At 43.1% G+C, this 9,753-nt stretch overlaps 1 pseudogene; it reads left to right on the top strand.

Annotated features, from left to right (window-relative positions):
* The first annotated feature begins 8,428 nt into the window (after positions 1-8,428).
* On the top strand, positions 8,429-9,551 carry LOC147438598 (uncharacterized; annotated as a pseudogene).
* Positions 9,552-9,753: the final 202 nt, after the last annotated feature.

Raw genomic sequence — 9,753 nt, 5'->3', positions numbered from 1 at the left:
GGTAGTTCACTTGAAATGCCAAACTCTAACACCCTCTCTGCAGCTCATAGTGGACAACAATAGTGAGACCAAGTCAATGAAAAAGCTAGCATGAACACCTTTGAAGTGGCCACCAACTGGATACACCTCGGTGTTTCTCCCCTCAACTTTGTACCTTAAAATAAGTTCATCTTGAGCATTTGTTTCCTTTGTAGGAAATTTGAACCGTAGACCACACTACGCCCCATAATCCCCACTCGTGAACTGTGAACACATCACGTCCAAAATATAATACTCCAAGATAATGAGCTGTTAAACACATCCTATCCATGATCCAACTAACACCAATGGATTGGTGCACTCATCCATAGTGTTTTAGATACGTCTGATTGGCTCCCTACCAGATGCATGTGCAAAACTTCAAGTGTCACCATCAGTGTCGAAATTAATTATAGGGAGCACTACTTGCCCCTCTTTGCCACTCACAAGCCTCTATCATGTTGAAGCTGGTGGCGACACTTATCTGCATGTGACTAGAAGGCGGGAGTCCGTGCCAGCGTAGTCACCACATCATCAGTAGCCTCTTTGCTATCCTTCCCTAAGTCACTATCACTGCTTTCCTACTGTTGCTTGCTTTTACCTTTGCTCTTTGTAGAATCCTCGTCTTTGCGTTAATTTGGATTTGCAACACTTGGCCGAATGACCACGCTTTCCACAGTTGTAACAATGGTACGTCATCCTCTTTTTGGAATCCGAAGCAGCAAGGGATTCCCCATGTGCTTCCCCATCTATCTCAAAAATCTAAATTTTGCTTTGAGTTATCTACGCGGCTTCCTCCGCAATGAGAAAAGAGTTGAGATCATCAAATTCCATCTTTTCATTCGTGACTTGTAACCGAAGTGTCCTAGACATCGTTTCATACTCCTTCGGCAGCTTTGTGAGAACCAAAGTAGATAACTAAGTACTTGCCTCAATGCACTTTTCATAACTGATACTTGATCATAAATAACTTTAGCCTTCAAAAGAAATGATTGCATGGAACTTCCTCGTGGAAACAGGATGGCAATTAACTATCCAAGAAGGGTGACTACTTGCATATCATAGAATCCCGATCAAACATTCCAACGATCTTGAGCCACATATCTTTGGCAGTCGTTAAAGTTTGAATAGCTAGAGAAAGGTCCTTTATAAGCGAATTCACAATGGCTGACATTGCCTTCACAGAAGTTGCATCCCAATTGACGCACAAGTTGAGATATTTGTCATCTTGAAGTCGGGTGTACCTATTGTCAAGCTCCCTCCTGGGGCGGGGCTCTGAGCTGTCAACAACATCCCATAAGTCTTTCTGTGAGAACCACAGTCGCATAATGAAATTCCAATGAGCGTAGTTATTGCCACTCAATTTGTTGTTGGTGCTCGAGCAAGGGGGGGCCATGATGAGGTTGCAAGATCTTGTAATCTAGTGCCTTCTTGCACTCCAAAAAAATGGCCGCATGAACCATTGCCTCAAAAATAAACTCCAAGCCATTCTTTCATCTGCAATTCCCAAGCCATGCCAAAAGATGGCCGCACAATACTCCAAGTTGTCCCCCTCTTTGACTCCAATTTCTCCCAAGACTCCCGGGCCTCCTAACACTTCAAAAACAGGAGACACCAAGGGAAATTTGAACGGATCAACAGAACGTGAGTACGTGCCACCTCGGTCTACGAATTATCAATTGATGGAAACGCATCGTCAACAACAAGTTAATGATTGAGAAAAGAAGATGGTTCAATTTGCAAAGGATCCCCGATATTCCAAATTTTTGACTTGGCACTGGATTGATGAGGTGCATTCCCATTGGTAGAAATCCATTAACTCCCCAATAAAGTCAGCCCTCAAGAAACCCCTGCCCCACAGATTTTTACTAAAGATGAACTGGAGGATGTCGTTGTAAGATGAGTCAACCAACTATTGTAAAGAAGAAGGATCTGAAGAAAGGAACTGACTTCCTTGGTTACTTGGGCCGAAAATCCTCTTTTGAGATTACTAGAAAACAAAAGAAGCGTGTACACTTCAAAGGATTGTCTAGTTTGTCCTCAGCTTCTTCTGACAACTCGGACAACTCATGCTCTTCTGACTCGAGTGATGAGAAGGAAACACTTTTACAAAAGCCAATCGGTATGATTTTCTCAATGACAAGGGCAAAAAGGCCAAGGAATTCAAAGAGGGAGGACAGGCAGTGAAGTTTGAGTACTTTTGAGGGTATCCAACAATTTGAAATAGCATTTTTTGGAGGCCGTTATATGGTTGACAGATTGAAAATAGAACGGAGAGAGCAAATAATTGTTCAAGAACAGATAATAGATAGAAAATTATAGATGAACTAGCATTATTTTGCTTTATGAATGAAATTAGACTTTTGAAGATGACTTTGATTTATGTATGAAACTAATGTCTTATGGAGGAAATCTGCTATTTGTGAGTAGATAATAGGACTAAGAATGAGATGATGATGATTTTGAAGCAGTGAGCTCCCGAAAAAAACCTGATAGCAAATCATGAATTTTGAATCACGAATGATTCAAGCAAAGTGTCATGAGTGCATCAAGAGTTTCGGCGGGATGAGATGGCGACACACCTAGAACTAAATGATTGAACCACTCTGTTAGTATGAACTCAATGTGTGATTGAAGAAGTGGGATCCCCAAAAATCATTACTATGCTTGAGTGCAGATAGAATGATTGAACAAATGACTGCAACATTTCGGTCTCAAAACTCTATGGACATGATCATAATATGGGATTAGTCAATCTGACATCAGTGAGATCTGAGATAGATCTAGATGCAATTACTAAATACGTTCCTAGGGATCATGGTCCTAGATCAGAACAGAACCCAATCGTGATATGGGATTTGTTAAATCGATATGAGCGAGGTCCGTTGTGGATCTAGATGCGATTGCCAAATACGTCGCCAAGAATCACAATCCTAGATTCTATATGATGTGATCTGAATGTGATATGAATGTGATGTGATGTGGATGTCGTCTTTGTACAAGTGATGGATTTGTGTCAGTACTTAGAGTTAGTGCTCCAGTACTTAGAGTGAGTGTCTACTGAAATGGTTTATGCCACTTATGTTTGATTTGGTAGGCATAATCGAGGGCGATTACAATTCTTTCAAGAGGGGGGTATGTCATAGTTGACATGGCTATATAAAATTTTTCGATTAGTAATGACAGCTTATGACATGGCAGAATGTACGATATTCCACCTTTCGTTTTGAAAGCTCTTACTGGTATCTTTTTGACTAGTTGCTTTGGGACTTGATGCTTTTGAATTTAAAAATTTTGGGGCTTTACTTTTAGAGCACCCCTTGTAAGAATAATAAGTCCAAGGGGCTCACCCTTCAGAGCATCTGGACGCAAAGTTTGAGAGCAGAGGACCCCATCGGGAGTTGTACTTTGCTCAAGCATTAATATGATAAAGAGATACCAAAAGGGGCGCCAAGTTTTGGGGCCAATACCTCTGGGAACGGAACTACGTCGGGATGTATTGACTCAAATTTTATAAGTTGTGAAGTATTTTAAGTAATTTTCTCATGTGTCATGTCGGATTCCCGACTTGGGGTGCCTAAGTCTGTGACACCTGCTATACGTTGACGATATTATATATTTATATTGGAGTCAAATGAGACATTATAGGCTTTATTTACAAGCCTTCGATGAATTCTATATGAGAGAGGACTAACAATGAACCTTGGGAACACCAAGGTTGTCAGCTGCATCCGAATTAAAATGGTGACGATATAGGTTTTACACTCACATATTCTTTACTTCTTTTCCTTGCGTTAGTGATTCCTTTTAGCTTGAATGATGGTTCATTTACCTGAAAAGAGGTAATGAGAGAGTGCGATAGAGATGCATAGAGAGAGAGAGAGAGAGAGAGAGAGAGAGAGAGAGAGAAGGGGAGAATGACACCAACCCTCTCAAGGGGCCCCCACACTATTGCCGATGTGGTATTTGACTTTTGGTTGCGTAAATGGAATGTATACACATGTAATACCTCAAGTGGAGACTCTAGAGACTCGAATGATGGAATGTCGCCGTGGTAACTCCCCTCAAGGCAAGGCACCACTGGAGATAACTTGATGCACCTTTGGATCCTTCTCGATGTGGGATTGTATATGGCCACAAAGGGGTAGATCTGGGACTGATTTTCACTCACAATGTGAGAGGAATGAAGCGTTGAAAACGCAAATCTCGATGACTGCTATGATGGAATGCAATGGGGCACTCGATGTTGGCGAGTTAATGGCCAAAGGGAGGCTCAATGGGCTACCAAATCAAATCGCAACAAGGAGACCACAAAGGAAGCAAAGAGATCACAAGGAGATCACAAAGGCATATCCAAAGAGATCACAAAGGTAGATCCAAAGGCCGTTTTTGACGATGGAAAGGGACTAAAACACCGATGCTAATCTGAAAATTCTAGTGCTGATCTAAAAGCGTTGGTGCTGATCTAGCTATTCCCAACAAAACATTGAGGCGTTGATCTTAAAATTGGACATCTATCCATCAGTAGATCCGATCGACATGGGGGATGACTCGTTGGATCCGGCTAACACATGCACGTTGTGTTAGATGCTCACCGTAGTGTAATAACATCTTTCAAAACACTTGTACAGAGCATTTATGCAAGAGGGTTCCAAAACTCAAAAACTTAATCTAATGAACTCATTCGGACATGCAACTCCTGCAAATAGGCTTACAAAATTGCCGATATTGATCCTCCAGGGGTTCTAGACACTCGTATCTAGAGATAGGTGCAAAATTGGCTCTGAAAGACAATGAAGCATGTCCATGTGGCACATAGAGCCATGTGCATGTGGCATCCCCTCCTGCCTAAGAGGTACTAGTACCAAACTCCATGCACACTATAAGATGGTCTCGGATGAGCTTCCTTCTAGATGATGTCCTCCACAATGACTTTTGAGAGAGACGCTCCCATGAGTGATGTGGAAATGTGAAAAACACACGGATGGTGATGATGCATCTTCTCACAAACAATGTACTGCCTCTTGGATCAATGATGCCCTTGTTGGGCACGGGCCAACAATAACCTTTGGTGCCCCAAGTCAAATGGTGTGAACCAAACTGCAAAACAGATGGATGTCAGTAAAGCGAATGGTTAGATATGAAATTGTCGATGTTAATGATGGTTATAGGCCACCCTATGCTACCCCTATGTAGGAAGATTGGCGAGAGCAACGTTGAATGGGAGATGAAAATTGATATTTTCTTTGGAAGCCCACAAACCATGGAAAGTCCTTTGTATGATGTCTTATGAAATCGCCAAGTAACTCCTCAAAGATAGAGGCTCCTCTTGGGGCTTCGACTAGATTCCCGTATGATGGAAGCTTTAGATGAATCTTGTTCTCTGCAGTGGGTGTGTTTACGAATGTAGGCTCACGATGCCTGCAAACTCTCTATGTGGCTACCTCGAATTGAAACCCTTTGGCTCCAAATTGATGGCTATCAATTTCTAAGAAGGTGCAGATGGTCGATGGTCTGGATCCAATGTGTTGCCAAAGATGTGTACAAACCGATGATGATACAATGCCTCTTTTGGAATTGTTCAAGAAGATGGAGAGATGGTTGTGTAAACTACGTTAAGACTTTAAAGTTAATAGGCTGATCCGGATGATGGCTTCCTTTGTTGTCATAGGCCACTAACAAATCCTAATACTTGCAATCAACGTCTTCATGTTTCCAATGCATGTCTTAAATGATGCGATCTATCATGTCAAAGAAGTTATGATTACAAATATCCATGCTAGGATTTCTTTCTTTCTAAGTGGTCGAACGTATACACCAAGTCAACTACCCTCTCATAGGCACACCACAACTGTAACCCCCGGTATAGGGTGTTTTTATTTTCCATGCTCAAGGCGCGCGATCCTACGTGCAATGGCAAGTCCTGCAATTCCCTGAGTGAGAGAAGCATCCTTGGATGAAATGCTACAACACACACTCAAACACTCAAAAGAAAACAAATTTCAAAGATTAGCGGGTTAGTGCAAAATCACAAATCTTTGATACCAATGTCGGGTGCAACAGAATTGAAATGGTGAAGATCTAGGTTTTACACTTCCACAAATCCTTTATTACCTTTCCTTGCGTTAATGATTTCTTTTAGCTTGTTTGATGGTTCCTTTTTCTTTTTCCCGAAGAGAGGAAATGAAAGATTGTGGTAGAGACGTGTAGAAAGAGAAAGAGAGAGAGAGAGAGAGAGAGAGAGAGAGAGAGAGAGAGAGAGAGAGAGAGAGAGAGAGAGGAGGAGGAGGAGGAGGAGGAGGAAGAGGAGAATGACACCCGATGGGGTCCCAACCAACCCTCTCAAGGATCCCCCACACTGTTGCCAATGTGGTATTTTCTTTTCTTTACCTAAAGGAAATGTACATACATGCAATACCTCAAGTGTAGACTCTACTGACTCAAATGATGAATGTCACCATGGTAACTCCTCAAGACGAGGCACCTCAGGCACTCATCTGATGCACCTTTGGATCTTCTCGATGTAGAATTGAGGAGGACTGGATCTTGCGCTGATTTGCACTCCCAATGTGAGAGGAACAAAGGGCTAGAAATGCAAATCTCGATGATGACAATGATGGAGAGCAATGGAGCACTCAATGCCAGCCAAGGAATAGCTGAGGGAGGCTCAACTGCCAAAGTATCTGACCGCAACAAGGAGATCTCAAAGACATATTCAAGCTATTTTTGACCACGAAAAGGGGCTGAAATGACTGCTGAGCTAAAAAACGTTGTTGCTTATATGAAAACATTGTTGCTGATCTAAAAACGTTGGTGCTAATCTCGCGATTTCTGACAAAATGTTGAGGCTGATCTGAAAACTAGAAATGCTAGGCTGCTCTTCTGCTAGTGCTAGGTGATCTACAACTTGTTCTGTTCAAATGCTTGGTTGTTAGGTTCCCTTTACAGGGCTGAATTTTGAGTTATAAACTCCTATAGGCTTAGGTAGGGCAAACTGTTTACAACTAGACGCAACAAAATGAATCATAAAAATGATTTTTAGGTAAATTGGACTAGGGGGTCAATTTTTGTGTGAAATTGTTGCACATGTTGTGCTAGATGCCCACCGTAGTGTAATAACATCTGTCAAAACGCTTGTACAAACCATTTATGCAAATGGGTTTCAAAATTGGAAAACCTAATATCTAATGGACTTGACCGCATATGCAGGTACTACAAATATGCTCACAAAATTGCCAATACTAATACTTCTAGGGTTCTACGCACTTGTATCTAGTGATAGGTGTGAAATTGGTTCTCAAAGTCAACGAAGCATGCTCACATGGCACATAGAACCATGTGTACGTGACAAAGGTTTTCATACACTTAGAAAAATTAGGAACATGTCAGGGCATGCTAGACAATAAACTTATCTATATACCTTGGCATGAATTTCATAGGCATGATAAGATGCTTCTCCATGGCAAGCATAGCCAAACAAATACTCACTAAAGGGTATGCTACATTATCGATGCTAGAGTGATGTTGTCATCAACTTGCAGGATTCCCCTACCCCTGCCATGATGTATATAAGGTGGAGGGACCAATATTATGGCATAATATTGATAGCGAGTTGCACATTCTTCCATCTCAATGGAACAAACGAAGTCTCCTTGGGTTTTGCCTTCGCTTCAAAAAGATAAACCACCCATGAAAAGCTTTGCTCTCAACTTGGCTGCAAACCCAGAGTTACTTTGTAAACTCAGCATAGTAAAATAATGTGACAAATGAGGAACAACAAAATAACACCTTCAAACTCGCGATCTCACGGTTTCCATGCGAGCATCTCAACAATAATCTTGCAGTAGCTGCTTGATTTGATCTCGGCGTGTGTTAATATTGTGTCGTGCATCTGTTTCGATTCTGTTGTTCTTTGAAGTGCTTGAAGTAGTTCAGTCTATTCTTTTCCGCTGGCACGTGGTGCCCATCCCATGACAAATGGCTTCATTGAGCGACCACGATATATGGACATGCATATGCCACATAGTGCTAGAGTCGCAATCGGACCTCTCGGTTTTATTACCCATAGTAGAGTTAAAGGTTGAACTGGTAGCACAAATTTATAAAGACTAGAGGACATACAAGGTATCTAGAACTATGTATGCGGATGTCCAACATATGACATCATAGGAGAGTGATATATAACCTCCTACCAAACTCCTACTCTTCCACCCCTGCCTATCTTGGTTTATATCATCATGATTGTACTTGCTTGTGCATAAAGTTTCAGATCCATCAGAGGTAGAGCTCCATCCCCCTCATCCCTCATAGAGACGGTTACATATACTCTCTCTCTCTCTCTCTCTCTTTCACACACACACACCCCTAGAGCAAAAAAATAATCAGTACATGTTCTTATGGAAATGTGAAATGAGCAAGAGCAGGTCGTAGCCCAGAATCAAGAAGTGTGAAATGAGTAAATGTGAAATGAGCAAGAGCAGGTCGTAGCCTCCTTGAGCCCAGTATAAGAGCGGCCGAGCACTTGGGCTGCAATGGACATAGCTTATTATTGGTTCCCCATCAACAAGATTATGGCAAACGCAGCAGGAACCATGGTTCCAACGGTGCAAAACGCAGGGAAGGAAACTGGCAATGGAGAGCATCAGGATAGAGATGATGATGGCAAGGATGCGAGGCTGATGGAGGAGGAAACATTAACGTATGAGTGCCCAATCTGCCTCGAGAAGGCGCTGAAAAGTCCGGTGGTGCTGGCATGTGGCCATCTTTACTGTTGGCCCTGCCTCAGTGCCTGGCTGGAGGGAAAGAATGCGAGTTCTGCTGTGTGCCCTACCTGCTCGCACGCCTGGCGTATTCGACAACGTAATGGAAGCATGCCAGGGTCCAAAACGCAATATCCAATGCCTAACCTTTGTGGGAATGTACGACCTAGACCCACCGAACTTTGGGTGCCCGCAATGTGAACGGGCGGAGGCGGTGCAGCCGGTGATCCTCACGGACTGCGGCCACGTCCACTGCTGGGCCTGCCTGGCGCCAGAGGTTTCAACAGTAGCAGACGATCCCACAGCAACGCTATGCTGCAAAAAGCGCAGGTGCCTGGCTCCCAACTTCAAGCCCTCCTACCAGCTGTGCCCCATCTACGGAGCCAAAAATGATCCGAACGCACCACCCGGCCTGCCAATTGCTACAGGCCGTGTTGTCGCGGAGGAACTATCGCCACCCAAACGAATACGTACTGCCTCTGATCCTCGACCTGATCCAGGGATTCATGAGCCGGGCTTTGTCCCACGTGGGCCCTCTCTTATCGAGTGGGGCAGCATGATACACTTGTTGGCTGAGGTTCTGCATGAGGCATCCCAGCGAGAAGTAGCTCCATCTCGTGGTAGCCTAGTTAGTGTTTTGCCACCATGATCACTTTCAGGTCCACCCGTCTCACTCTTGCAAGGCTATGACTTTTCCTCCACACACTGAGCATATCTCATGCTCTAGCCACGGTCTTTAGATATTACACGAACTCTTTGCCCCTGCACATTCCATTTTTGCCCATTTTCATGCATAGGAAACAAACCACTTTGCAAGTCATAGCCTTCGCCATCTCAACACAGTGATTGTGGCATCAACCTCTCTTGCATACAAGCATGCTCTTTTGGGTTCTACCATAGCTTTCCTTTTTTTTCCCATGGCTAGATTTTCCTTACTTGGTTTTGTCTATCCATTGTTTGTCTTCAATGAACATGT

This window comes from Adiantum capillus-veneris, chromosome 16 (genome assembly GCF_014529385.1).
Source record: "Adiantum capillus-veneris isolate H3 chromosome 16, ASM1452938v2, whole genome shotgun sequence".
NCBI classification, from domain to species: Eukaryota; Viridiplantae; Streptophyta; class Polypodiopsida; order Polypodiales; family Pteridaceae; genus Adiantum; species Adiantum capillus-veneris.
Note: the sequence above shows the minus strand (reverse complement) of the source record. Positions and strands in the feature narration are given on the sequence as shown.